We start from the raw sequence: 11,819 nt of genomic DNA on the forward strand, positions 1-11,819 counted from the left end.
TCCCCAGTCGGGAAGCGTGCTGTACAGGAAAAATCACACGATGTGGTGTTCGGCACGCCGGATAATTATAGGTCCGAAGAGGTCACATTCCAAGTGGCCCCGTTCAGTAGCGGACACCACGCTCTGCTGGGGCGGGAAGCGTTTACAATCTTCCAAGCAATACCCCATTACGGGTACATGAAGCTCAAGATGCCCGGGCCGAACGGAATCATCACTCTCGCTAGTGATCCGGACATAGCACTCCGCGCTGAAAACAAGACAGCCGCATTGGCCCTTGAGGCACTGTCCGAAGCCCTAGCGGCTGAGGAAATGACTACGCTGCGCTCCACGGTAAACAGGGATGATGTGATACTCAACAAAAGATCCAAGTCCACCTCCTTTAAACCAGCGGATGAAATAGGCAAATTCCAGGTCCATCCAATGGACCCCAATAAAACAGCTTCCATCGGGGCATGATTAAACCCCAATGTAGACGCCGCATTGCGAGAATTCCTACAGGAGAACTGGGACATTTTTGCCTAGCACCCGTCAGACATGCCAGGAATCCCATGCAGGCTGGCCGAACACAGCTTAAATATCCTAAAAGGATTCAAACCTGTCAAACAAGCCCTTCGGCGTTTCTCTGAGCCCAAGAGACAGGCAATGGGAGAGGAGCTAGCCAAACTATTGGAGGCCGGATTCATCAGAGACATAAAACATCCGTACTGGCTAGCAAACTTGGTGATGGTACCAAAGAAGGACAAATCCTGGCGCCTGTGCGTTGACTTCAAAGACCTTAACAAGGCTTGCCCAAAGGATCCCTTCCCCTCCCCCGCATTGATCAAATTATCGACGCCACTACAGGACACGATTCGTTGTGCTTCCTCGACGCATACTCCGGTTACCATCAAATCAAGATGGCCGAGTCAGACCAAGCCGCAACGGCATTCATCACCCCATACGGCCCATTTTGCTTCAACACAATGCCTTTCGGGCTCAAAAACGCCGGCGCAACATATCAGCGCATGATTCAGACATGTCTGGCAAACCAGATCGGCAAAACAGTAGAGGCATACATGGATGATGTGGTCGTAAAAACAAGACATGTCGAATCTCTAGTAGATGACTTGAGGCTTACATTTGACAACCTCCGAGCATATGACATCAAGCTAAATCCGGAAAAATATGTTTTCAGCGTTCCAGCCAGAAAGCTCTTGGGCTTCATTGTATCCGGTAGAGGAATCGAAGCAAATCCAGCCAAGATCCAAGCTTTGTCACAATTGGATATCCCAAAGGACCTCAAACAAATGCAAAAATTAACCGGATGCATGGCGGCTCTAAGCCGCTTTATCTCCTGTTTGGGAGAAAAGGCGCTACCCCTCTACCGCCTCCTTCGGCGCACCGAACACTTCGAGTGGACGGATGCCGCCACGGCCGGACTCGAGGAAATAAAAGCCATATTGGCCACAAACCCTGTCCTGGCCGCGCCAAACATCAGCGAACCAATGCTGTTGTACATTGCAGCAACCCATCAAGTTGTCAGCGCAGTACTCGTCGTCGAGCGGGAAACGGACGGACACAAATTCCCCCTTCAAAAGCCGGTTTACTATGTGTCCAATGTCCTCACCCCATGCAAATCACGGTACCCACATTATCAAAAAATTGCATATGCAGTATTCATGGCATCCCGGAAGCTACGACACTACTTTCAAGAGTGTTCAATCACAGTAGCATCGGAAGTACCACTCAACGATATTATAAACAACCGTGACGCAACGGGCCGGATTGCAAAATGGGCCATCGAGCTCCTCCCGTTCGACATAACTTATAGGCCACGGTGAGCTATCAAGTCGCAAGTTTTGGCCAGTTCGTAGCAGAATGGATGGAGGCCGAACTCCCTAAAGAGTATGGCACATATTCAAACTGGATCATGCACTTCGGCGGTTCCAAAGTGTTGGCCAGACTAGGGGCCGGCGTCATTTTGACGTCCCCCACAGGAGACACAGTTCAATATGTACTCCAGATTATGTACACAGACTCCAACAATGCAGCCAAATATGAGGCCCTTTTACATGGTCTCCGGATGGTAGTATCCATGGGCATTCAACGCCTAGAGGTGCATGGGGATTCGAACCTCACGATATCCCAAATAAATGGAGACTTCGATGCCAAGGATCCAAGAATGGCAGCTTACCGCAATGCCGTCCTCAAAATGTCAGCTCGGTTTGAGGGGCTCGAATTTCACCATATAGCCCGAGAAAACAATCAGGCGGCAGACGTCCTGGCACGCATCGGCGCAAAACGCGATGCGGTCCCCCCCCCCAACATCTTCCAGGAAAGGCTGTTCAAGCCATCCGTAGTATGGGAAGGGGAACATGGCAATATTAGCCCGGACCCAACCGCAGTGTCCGACGCCGAACAATCTGACATAATCGGAGGCTCTGCCAACGAAATCATAACCTCAGCCCACGTACTAATGGCCGTTATCGCCCCGTGGACAGAACCATTCCTAGCCTACCTTACTAGGCAGGAACTCCCAGAGGACCAAAACGAGGCACGCTGTATAGTGCGGCGATCTAAAGCCTATAAAGTCCATGAGGGCGAACTTTATAAGAAAAGTACTACCAGAGTCCTTCAAAGGTTCATCTCCGAAGAGGAAGGGCGGAACCTGCTGGCTGAAATTCATGCCGGACTCGGTGGCCATCACGCCGCAGCCAGGTCCCTTGTAAGCAAGGCTTTCCGTACAGGCTTTTATTGGCCAACGGCCCGGGCGGACGCTTAGGACTTGGTCCAAAAATGCGTCGGTTGCCAGCTTTTTGCAAACCAAAGCCACATGCCACCCACCGCCCTCCAAACTATCCCCATCACTTGGCCTTTCGCGGTCTGGGGGCTTGACATGGTGGGACCCCTTAAAGGCGGAACCCACAAGAAAAAATACTTACTGGTCATGGTGGATAAGTTCACCAAATGGATAGAAGCCAAGCCTGTTAAGACGACCGAATCCGGACCTGTGATAGACTTTATATCCGGGGTCGTACACCGTTATGGCATCCCCCACAGAATCATCACCGATAATGGCACGAACTTTACGGTCGATGAGGTAAAACTCTGGTGCAAAAACATGGGCATCAAGCTCAATTATGCTTCCGTCTATCACCCACAAACTAACGGTCAGGTCGAACGTGCAAATGGTCTCATCATGAGCGGCATCAAACCCAGATTAGTGCGGTCCCTCAAGGAATCTAACACGCACTGGGTAGAGGAGCTCGACTCCGTACTTTGGGGGCTGCGGACCATGCTGAATCGCACCACCGGATACACACCATTTTTTATGGTATACGGCGCAGAGGCAGTCTTGCACTGCGACATAATTCATGACTCACCTCGAGTGTGCATGTACGAAGAAAGGGAAGCCGAGCTCGATCGGTAGGACATTTTGGACGCCTTAGAGGAGGAGCGTGACGTGGCAAAAGCCCGTTCCGCATTCTATCAATAGCAGGCTCGAAGATATCAAAGCAGAGAAGTGCGGGCCAAAAACTACAACATTGGCGAATTAGTTCTACGCCTGCCGGACAAGAAAAAGGACAAGCTGAAGCCCAAGTGGGAAGGTCCCTTCATAATCGACCAAGTCCTGACTGGTGGAGCATACCGCCTGCGAGATGCGTCGGATAACCGACTCGAGCCGAACCCATGGAACGCAGCCCATCTCCGAAGATTCTATGCCTAGCGCCGGACTCTGTGTTTGTCTCCTTCCTCTGTCCATTTTTTACATTTTCTGTCTTACATTTCTCTCCTTCCCCTCTTTTCTTTTATAGCCCTTAAAGGCTCCTCAAGTGACGTGCTACTTGCGCTCATTAAACCCGGGGGCTTCTATAACAGAAGCTTATCTACTCGGGCTTCATGCCCACCACATGTGTCAAACTTCCGCATGTACCTTTTCTTCGCCATTATATGGATCGATATGACTTAAGTTTTGGCCAAGCTGGGTTGCCTGGCTCCTGTGCTTACCCCTACGTTCCCGATTGTTCGGCTAGGTGGTAAATGGAGCACCTCTGCGATTGTTACTGCCGGATCAGCCGGATGTGTACCTCAGACTGGGTGAAGCCGAAAGCTAGCGTTCTTAAGGGAATATTCGGTCGGTGAACTAAAAGATGACCCTTTTTACTTTTTTATATATATGCCCCCAGATGATTTTCCTGCGTTTGCAGTCCGGACATGCACTTTAGGGCATGCCTCCAAGAGAAAGGAACCCCTAACGGAACTATTCTCTCTGGAAGATGTTTCTTACTAACCATGTAATATGACATAACTAGTTGGGCACTTGTCTGATAAAGCACTAATGACCCCTACGCCTGGTCTCCATGCATACCCCGGTTCTTACATAAACGGTAGAGTATTCGGACACACTTTGGACCATCAGGTCCTGAGGTTGAAGCGAAAAGGTCGGCAACGACAAAAGATCTACAATCCGGCTAGAAGGCATTACACAAGTCAATTAAAAATTACATAGTCACTCTGACTGATTGTATTCCTCTTCAATACCATCTAACAGGCTGTCTAACTTACAGTCCTACTGAGAATACTTTGTGGCCAATTCTACTTGGCCATACACTAAGCTTACATGGATCTCCTTCCCGTCAGGCCCCACAGGTCCGACCTCGGCCATGTGGTTTGGGTCAGACTTCGTGTACCGCGTCTTCACCATGGCTCAGGCCTCCCTAGCACCTTGTCGGCAGGCCAATATCTTCCACAACCGGAAGCGCCACCGAGCTCCCTTAAGCTACTCCGAAAGCTCTCCAAGGCCCTCTGGCATGGAGTGGGAAGGCCATAAGACTTGGGCAACGCCTCGCATCGCCTGCCGAACTCGCCCGTGCAGCTGCGAGAGCTCGGGAAGAAGGTCACCCATAGAACCGGGCATCTCCTCTGCAGGATGATCCGTTACCATACCTACAGACATTACTCTGTTAGTCGACTTCCTCGCCGAACTCTTTTCTTTCAAAAGATTCACTCAAGCACTTACTAAATATGCCGCGTCGAAGCCGCTGATTCTCCTTAGTAGAGTCCGACAGCTGGCCACGAACATCTTTAAGTTCAATGTCCAGCTTGGTGTTGGCATCCTGAAGATCATTCTTCTCCTGCCTCACCCTTGTCAGCATACTCTCACCGGCCTTTAGCCGGCGTAAGAGTTGTTGCCTCTCCGGATCCAGTCCGGCACCATCTGCAATATGATTTGTCAGATTTACACCCACGCGGCACTTCGCAAAATACTAATCTTTCGAAGTGTATCTTACCAGAGGGGGTCTCTTTGGGCTCCCCTGCTGCGGCTAGTGCGGCCTCCAGTTGGGCTTTGCACTCTTCCAGCTCCTGGGATAGTACGATATTATTCTTTGTAAGAACCTGCATAACAAATGATCCTTAAATCAGTTACTCTAACTGTTTCAAGTCTCGGGGCTACTGGTATATATATATTTACCAAAATTTTCTTACCCGTATGTCTTTTACATATTGCTCCGTGGCTCTGGCTAAACCATTTTGAGCGGCACGGAGGTACGCATCTCCCGAATTGAAGGCATCTAATGCCTCTTGGGAGAAACAAGTGTCGCGAAGAACTGTCCGGCGACGCCTGTGGTTCATGGCACTCTCCACCTCAGAATTGGTGGCAGACAGCCTGTCCGCATCCTCTGTCGGAGGAGCGTCTAGTGCGCGCCTTGTGTTTGCTTCCACTTCCGGGCCAGGCGTTGGAGCCTGGCTGGTGGAGGCGCGATTGGCAACCCCTCCGGATATAGTCCGGTGGGGTCTCTTCGTCCTGAAGATAGCACGAACGTTAATATGCCCTGAAGGAATAACACCAGGGAAAAAGAGGGTGCGTTGTACCTTTGCGCCGGCGTGTCATTCTGGACTACATTCCTTTTTACCCTACGGGGCCCTGCGGCCCCTCGTTGGCTAGCCGCCGCAGGTTCGGCCTCCTGCCTCGGAAACCTCCCCTGCAAAACACGGTTGTCGTTAGGAAAACTGAAATGCGTGAGAATGGATTCCTTCGCAAGGGGATGAGACTCTGCTCTCGGTTACCTGGGAGGCCGGGATTAGCCCTGGGTAATCGGCCATAATGGCCACCAAGGCGTTGTCCTTGCTCAATTGATGGAACACTCCATCAATCAGCTCCACAGATATGTCCGGATCCTCTTGAGAGGCCGGGTCGAGGGACCTTCCTGGGTCCTCGGGTTGTGGAGGAGGGCTGTTTATTTCCTTAACAGCCCGGTGCAGTTCCTGCGTTGAAGTCATTAGACTAAATATTTAACAATGGGAATACAAAACGGATGGGCAAGTAAATGCGGCTGCTTACCCAGCTTGGTGGATTATGCATAGAGAATCCACCCTGTGGGTTGACGCAGAGAAATTCCTCCTCTTCTCCCTTATACAAAGTGGACAAGATCTTTAGAAGAGCGGCAGCCGAATCCGGCCCCTTACGGCCGTAGCGGGTGGCGTCGTCCTCCCTATTGAAGTCCCACATGGGGTGGCTTCTATACTGAAGTGGCTGCACCCCCCGCATAATGCATTCGGCCATAACCCCGATCATGGTCAGTCCGGAATGGGCTAACAATCTTATTCGGCCCATCAGGTAACTGGTGTCCCTGTCGCTTTCCCTCTGAGGGCTCCATGGACGCCAGCTCAGGCGCTTCTTTAAGGGAGCACTGTAGAACTCAGGGAGGCCGATCCGAACAGGATACGGCAGCGGGACGTCCTCTATATAAAACCATTCCGAAGGCTAGTCTTCGGACGCCTTCTTTGGGGTTCCGGATAGATATCCGGTCCCGGCGATGCGCCACACTTCAGCTCCGCCCACTTGATACATTGACCCCTCCTTAGAGCGGGGCACCAGGAAGAATAACCTCTTCCACAGCGCAAAATGAGCCTCAACACCCAAGAATAGCTCGCAAAGGGCGACGAAGCCCGCGATATGCAATATAGAGCCGGGCGTGAGATTGTGCAGCCGGAGGCCGTAGAACTCCAGAAGCCCACGGAGAAATGGATGAATTGGAAATCCAAGTCCTCTTATTAGATAAGGGACGGGGCACACCCGCTCTCCTTCGGAGGGATTGGGGGTGCTCTCCCTTGCTCTCCACCATTATAGGTGGCGAGTCCGGCTCTGACCGGGACCATATAGGCCTGAGGGAGAAATCCCTTGGCCTGAAGCGACACTAGCTCGCTGTGCGAGATGCAGCACCTCTCCCAGACTCCAGGTTTAGGACTGGAAGGGCGAGAGGAGGAGCTGTGACGACTGGCCATGTTGGAACGGACCTTTGTTGGAGGCGCTCTGATGATTACTCGTGGGGAGGAGAAGGTGTGGTTTGGATCTGAATCCCCATCCCATTAAATAGGCGGCTCGGGGTGTGAATCTAAAAACACCCTGACTTTTCGCATTCGTTTGACACGTGGAAGATGGCCATTATTGGGCGTGGAAGCCAAGGTGCGCTACATTATGAAAATCAGACATTATTCAGTAGGTACACGGAATTTGGAGAAGAACCCGCCTTGCAATGCTGAAGACAATCTGCGCGCCGGACTCGTCATCATTGAAGCCTGGTTCGGGGGCTACTGAGGGAGTCTTGGATTAGGGGGTGTCCGGGTAGTCGGACTATACCTTCAGCCGGACTCCAGGACTATGAAGATACAAGATTGAAGACTTCGTCCCGTGTCCGGATGGGACTTTCCTTGGCGTGGAAGGCAAGCTTGGCGATGTGGATATTCAAGATCTCCTACCAATTGTAACCGACTTTGTGTAACCCTAACCCTATCTGGTGTCTATATAAACCGGAGGGTTTTAGTCCGTAGGACAACAATCATACCATAGGCTAGCTTCTAGGGTTTAGCCTCCTTGATCTCGTGGTAGATCTACTCTTGTGCTACCCATATCATCAATATTAATCAAGCAGGACGTAGGGTTTTACCTCCATCAAGAGGGCCCGAACCTGGGTAAAACATCATGTTCCTTGCCTACTGTTACCATCTGGCCTAGACGCACAGTTCGGGACCCCCTACCCGAGATCCGCCGGTTTTGACACCGACACCCGTTGATTAGTCGCGTCGATGTGAGACTTTCTCCCTTTTTGTCTTCTCCACACAACCTGCACCATCATATTCTATTCCACCTATAGTGCTATATCCAGTGCTCACGCTCATGTATTGAGTGAAAGTTTAAAAGGTTTGAGAACATCAAAAGTATGAAACAATTGCTTGGCTTGTCATCGGGGTTGTGCATGATTTGAATATTTTGTGTGGTGAAGATGGAGCATAGCCTGACTATATGATTTTGTAGGGATAAATTTCTTTGGCCAAGTTATTTTGAAAATACACGATTGCTTTATTTGTATGCTTGAAGTATTATTATCTTAATGTCAAATGATAGGCTATTGCTTTGAATCACTCATGTCTTAATATTCATGCCATGATTAGATTATAAGATCAAGATTGTGCTAGGTAGCATTCCACATAAAAAATTATCTTTTTTATCATTTACCTCCTCGAGGACGAGCAGTAATTAAGCTTGGGGATGCTGATACGTCTCCGTCGTATCTATAATTTTTTATTGTTCCATGCCATTATTCTACAACTTTCATATACTTTTGGCAACTTTTTATACTATTTTTGGGACTAACATATTGATCCAGTGCCGAGTGCCAGTTCCTGTTTGTTGCATGTTTTTTGTTTCGCAGTAAATCAATATCAAACGGAGTCCAAACGGGATAAAAACTGACGCAGATTTTTTTTTGGAATATATGTGATTTTTGGGAAGAAAAATCAACGCGAGACGATGCCTGAGGGGGCCATGAGGCAGGGGGCGCGCCCTGGGCCCTTGTGGCCACCCCATAAGGCGGTTGATGCCCTTCTTTCGCCACAAGAAATCTAATATCTGGATAGAGATCGTGTAAAAATTTCAGCCCAATCGGAGTATCTCCGGGAATATAAGAAACGGTGAAAGGGCAAAATCTGAGAACGCAGAAACAGAGAGAGACAGATCCAATCTCGAAGGGGCTCTCGCCCCTCCCATGCCATGGAGGCCATGGACCAGAGGGGAAACCCTTCTCCCATCTAGGGAGAAGGTCAAGGAAGAAGAATAAGGAGGGGGGCTCTCTCCCCCTCACTTCCGGTGGCGTCGTAACGCCGCCGGGGGCCATCATCATCACTGCGATCTTCACCAACACCTCCGCCATCTTCACCAACATCTCCATCACCTTCCCCCATCTATCTACAGCGGTACACTCTCCCGCAACCCGCTTTACCCTCTACTTGAACATGGTGCTTTATGCTTCATATTATTATCCAATGATGTGTTGCCATCCTATGATTCTGAGTATATTTTCGTTGTCCTATCGGTGGTTGATGAATTGCTATGACTGATTTAATTTGCTTGTGGTTATGTTGCTGTCCTTTGGTGCCCATCATATGAGCGCGCGCGTGGATCACACCATAGGGTTAGTTGTATGTTGATAGGACTATGTATTGGAGGGCAAGAGTGACAGAAACTTCAGCCTAGCATAGAAATTGATGCATACGGGATTGAAGGGAGACCAATATATCTTAATGTTATGGTTGGGTTTTACCTTAATGAACGTTAGTAGTTGCAGATGCTTGATAATAGCTCCAATCATAAGTGCATAGAATTCCAAGTCAGGGATGACATGCTAGCAGTGGCCTCTCCCACATAAAACTTGCTATCGGTCTAGTAACGTAGTCAATTGCTTAGGGACAATTTCGCAACTCCTACCACCACTTTTCCACACTCGCTATACTAACTTTATTGTTTCTTTATCTAAACAACCCCTACTTTTTATTTACGCGCTCTTTATTATCTTGCAAACCTATGCAAAAACACCTACAAAGTACTTCTAGTTTCATACTTGTTTTAGGTAAAGCGAACGTTAAGCGTGCGTAGAGTTGTATCCGTGGTCGATAGAACTTGAGGGAATATTTGCTCTACCTTTAGCTCCTCATTGGGTTCTACACTCTTACTTATCGAAAGAGGCTACAATTGACCCCCTATACTTGTGGGTTATCAACCCCCTAATCCAGGACTCCCTCAGTCGCCGCCTGCGCTGAGAGCGCGGCTGCCTACGCCAAGAGTGCCGTCGCATCAGCATTGAGTGCGGCCGCATCCGCTGAGAGGGCGTCTGTGGCAGCCGACATGGCTGTCGGTGTCAAAACTGGCGGATCTCGGGTAGGGGGTCCTGAACTTTGCATCTAAGGTTGACGGTAACAGGAGACAAGGGACATGAAGTTTTACCTAGGTTCGGGCCCTCTTGATGGAGGTAATACCCTACGTCCTTCTTGATTGATATTGATGAGTCTGGGGGTGACAAGAGTTGGTCTACCACGAGATCGTAATGGCTAAAACCCTAGAAGTCTAGCCTATAAGATTATGATTGCCTCTACAGACTAAAGCCTCCGGTTTATATAGACACCGGAGGGGCCTAGGGTTGTACAAAGTCGGTTACATAGAAAGGAAATAGCACATCCGGCCGCCTAGCTTGCCTTCCACGCAAAGGAAAGTCCCATCCGGACATGGGAGAGAGTCTTCTCTCTTGTATCTTCATAGCCCATTAGTCCGGCCCATGTCACATAGGTCGGACGCCCGAGGACCCCTTAATCCAGGACTCCCTCAGTAGCCCCTGAACCAGGCTTCAATGACGAGGTGTCCAGTGCGCAGATTGTCTTCGGCATTGCAAGGCGGTTCCTCCTCCGAATACTCCAAAATAGCTCTCGAACATAGAGAACATGTCCGGCTCTGTAAAACAAACACCACATATATCCGCAGAGAGTATAATATTTTATGAGTCCGATACACTAACAACTTCCATAGCGTGACATCATGTCATAGCCCGGTCATTATTTCGAACCGTTTTTAGCCTCCTGCTCCATGTTTCTAGATGCGGTTTTATTGGCACGTCTTGTCAAAGCAAAGATCGTGTCCCCTTATTGCGGGATTCTCATCAATACGGTCGTGGGTAACCCAACCGCGCCGCTTGCATGACCCTTGGGGAATAGGCAAGTTTTAAGGCGAGTGGGGAGGCGCTTGATATTCACTGCCTTTATTAAGGGATAAGGATTCACCTCTTTCACCCACGCCCTCTTCCTCCCTGCCCATCCATTCTCGAGCTCCAGCGCCCATCCTTTCCGCCTCCAAGCAGCACTCCAGCCATGTCTGGATTTGGAGCGCAAGGCAAGTGGATGGTGTCCTCCGTCAAGGAGAAGGACATCACCAGGCTCCGGGAGGCTGGGTACCTAGCCAAGGAAATCGCCCATAGGCTTCCGGAGGGACAGATCGTCCCCACTCTGGAGCCCCATGAGAGGGTCGTGTTCATCCTTCACTTCGTCCATGGGCTGGGATTTCCTCTCCACCCATTCGTCCGCGGACTCATGTTCTACTACGGGCTGGATTTCCATGATCTGGCCCCCAACTCCTTCCTCAATATCTCAGCATTTATTGTCGTGTGCAAGGCCTTCCTCCGTATCCCACCCCACTTCGGACTGTGGCTGAAGATCTTCAACGTGAGGCCGAAGGTTGTGGATGGCAAAAATGCAGAGTGCAGAGGCGCCATGGTGAGCAAGCAGCCAAATGTCACATGGCCCAAAGATACCTTCATGGAGACCGTCAAGGGGTGGCAATAGCAGTGGTTCTATGTCACAGAGCCTCGCGACGCCACCTGAGCCACGGCTCCCGAATTACACTCCGGTGCCCCGATGCGGCTCACCTCCTGGCTAGAGAAGGGCCTGGACTGGTCTTCGTCGGACGAGCTGACAACACTCCAAACGCGCATCAAGCGCATGGTGGACAGGGACGT

This window comes from Triticum urartu, chromosome 6, assembly GCF_003073215.2.
Source record: "Triticum urartu cultivar G1812 chromosome 6, Tu2.1, whole genome shotgun sequence".
Classification (NCBI taxonomy): domain Eukaryota; kingdom Viridiplantae; phylum Streptophyta; class Magnoliopsida; order Poales; family Poaceae; genus Triticum; species Triticum urartu.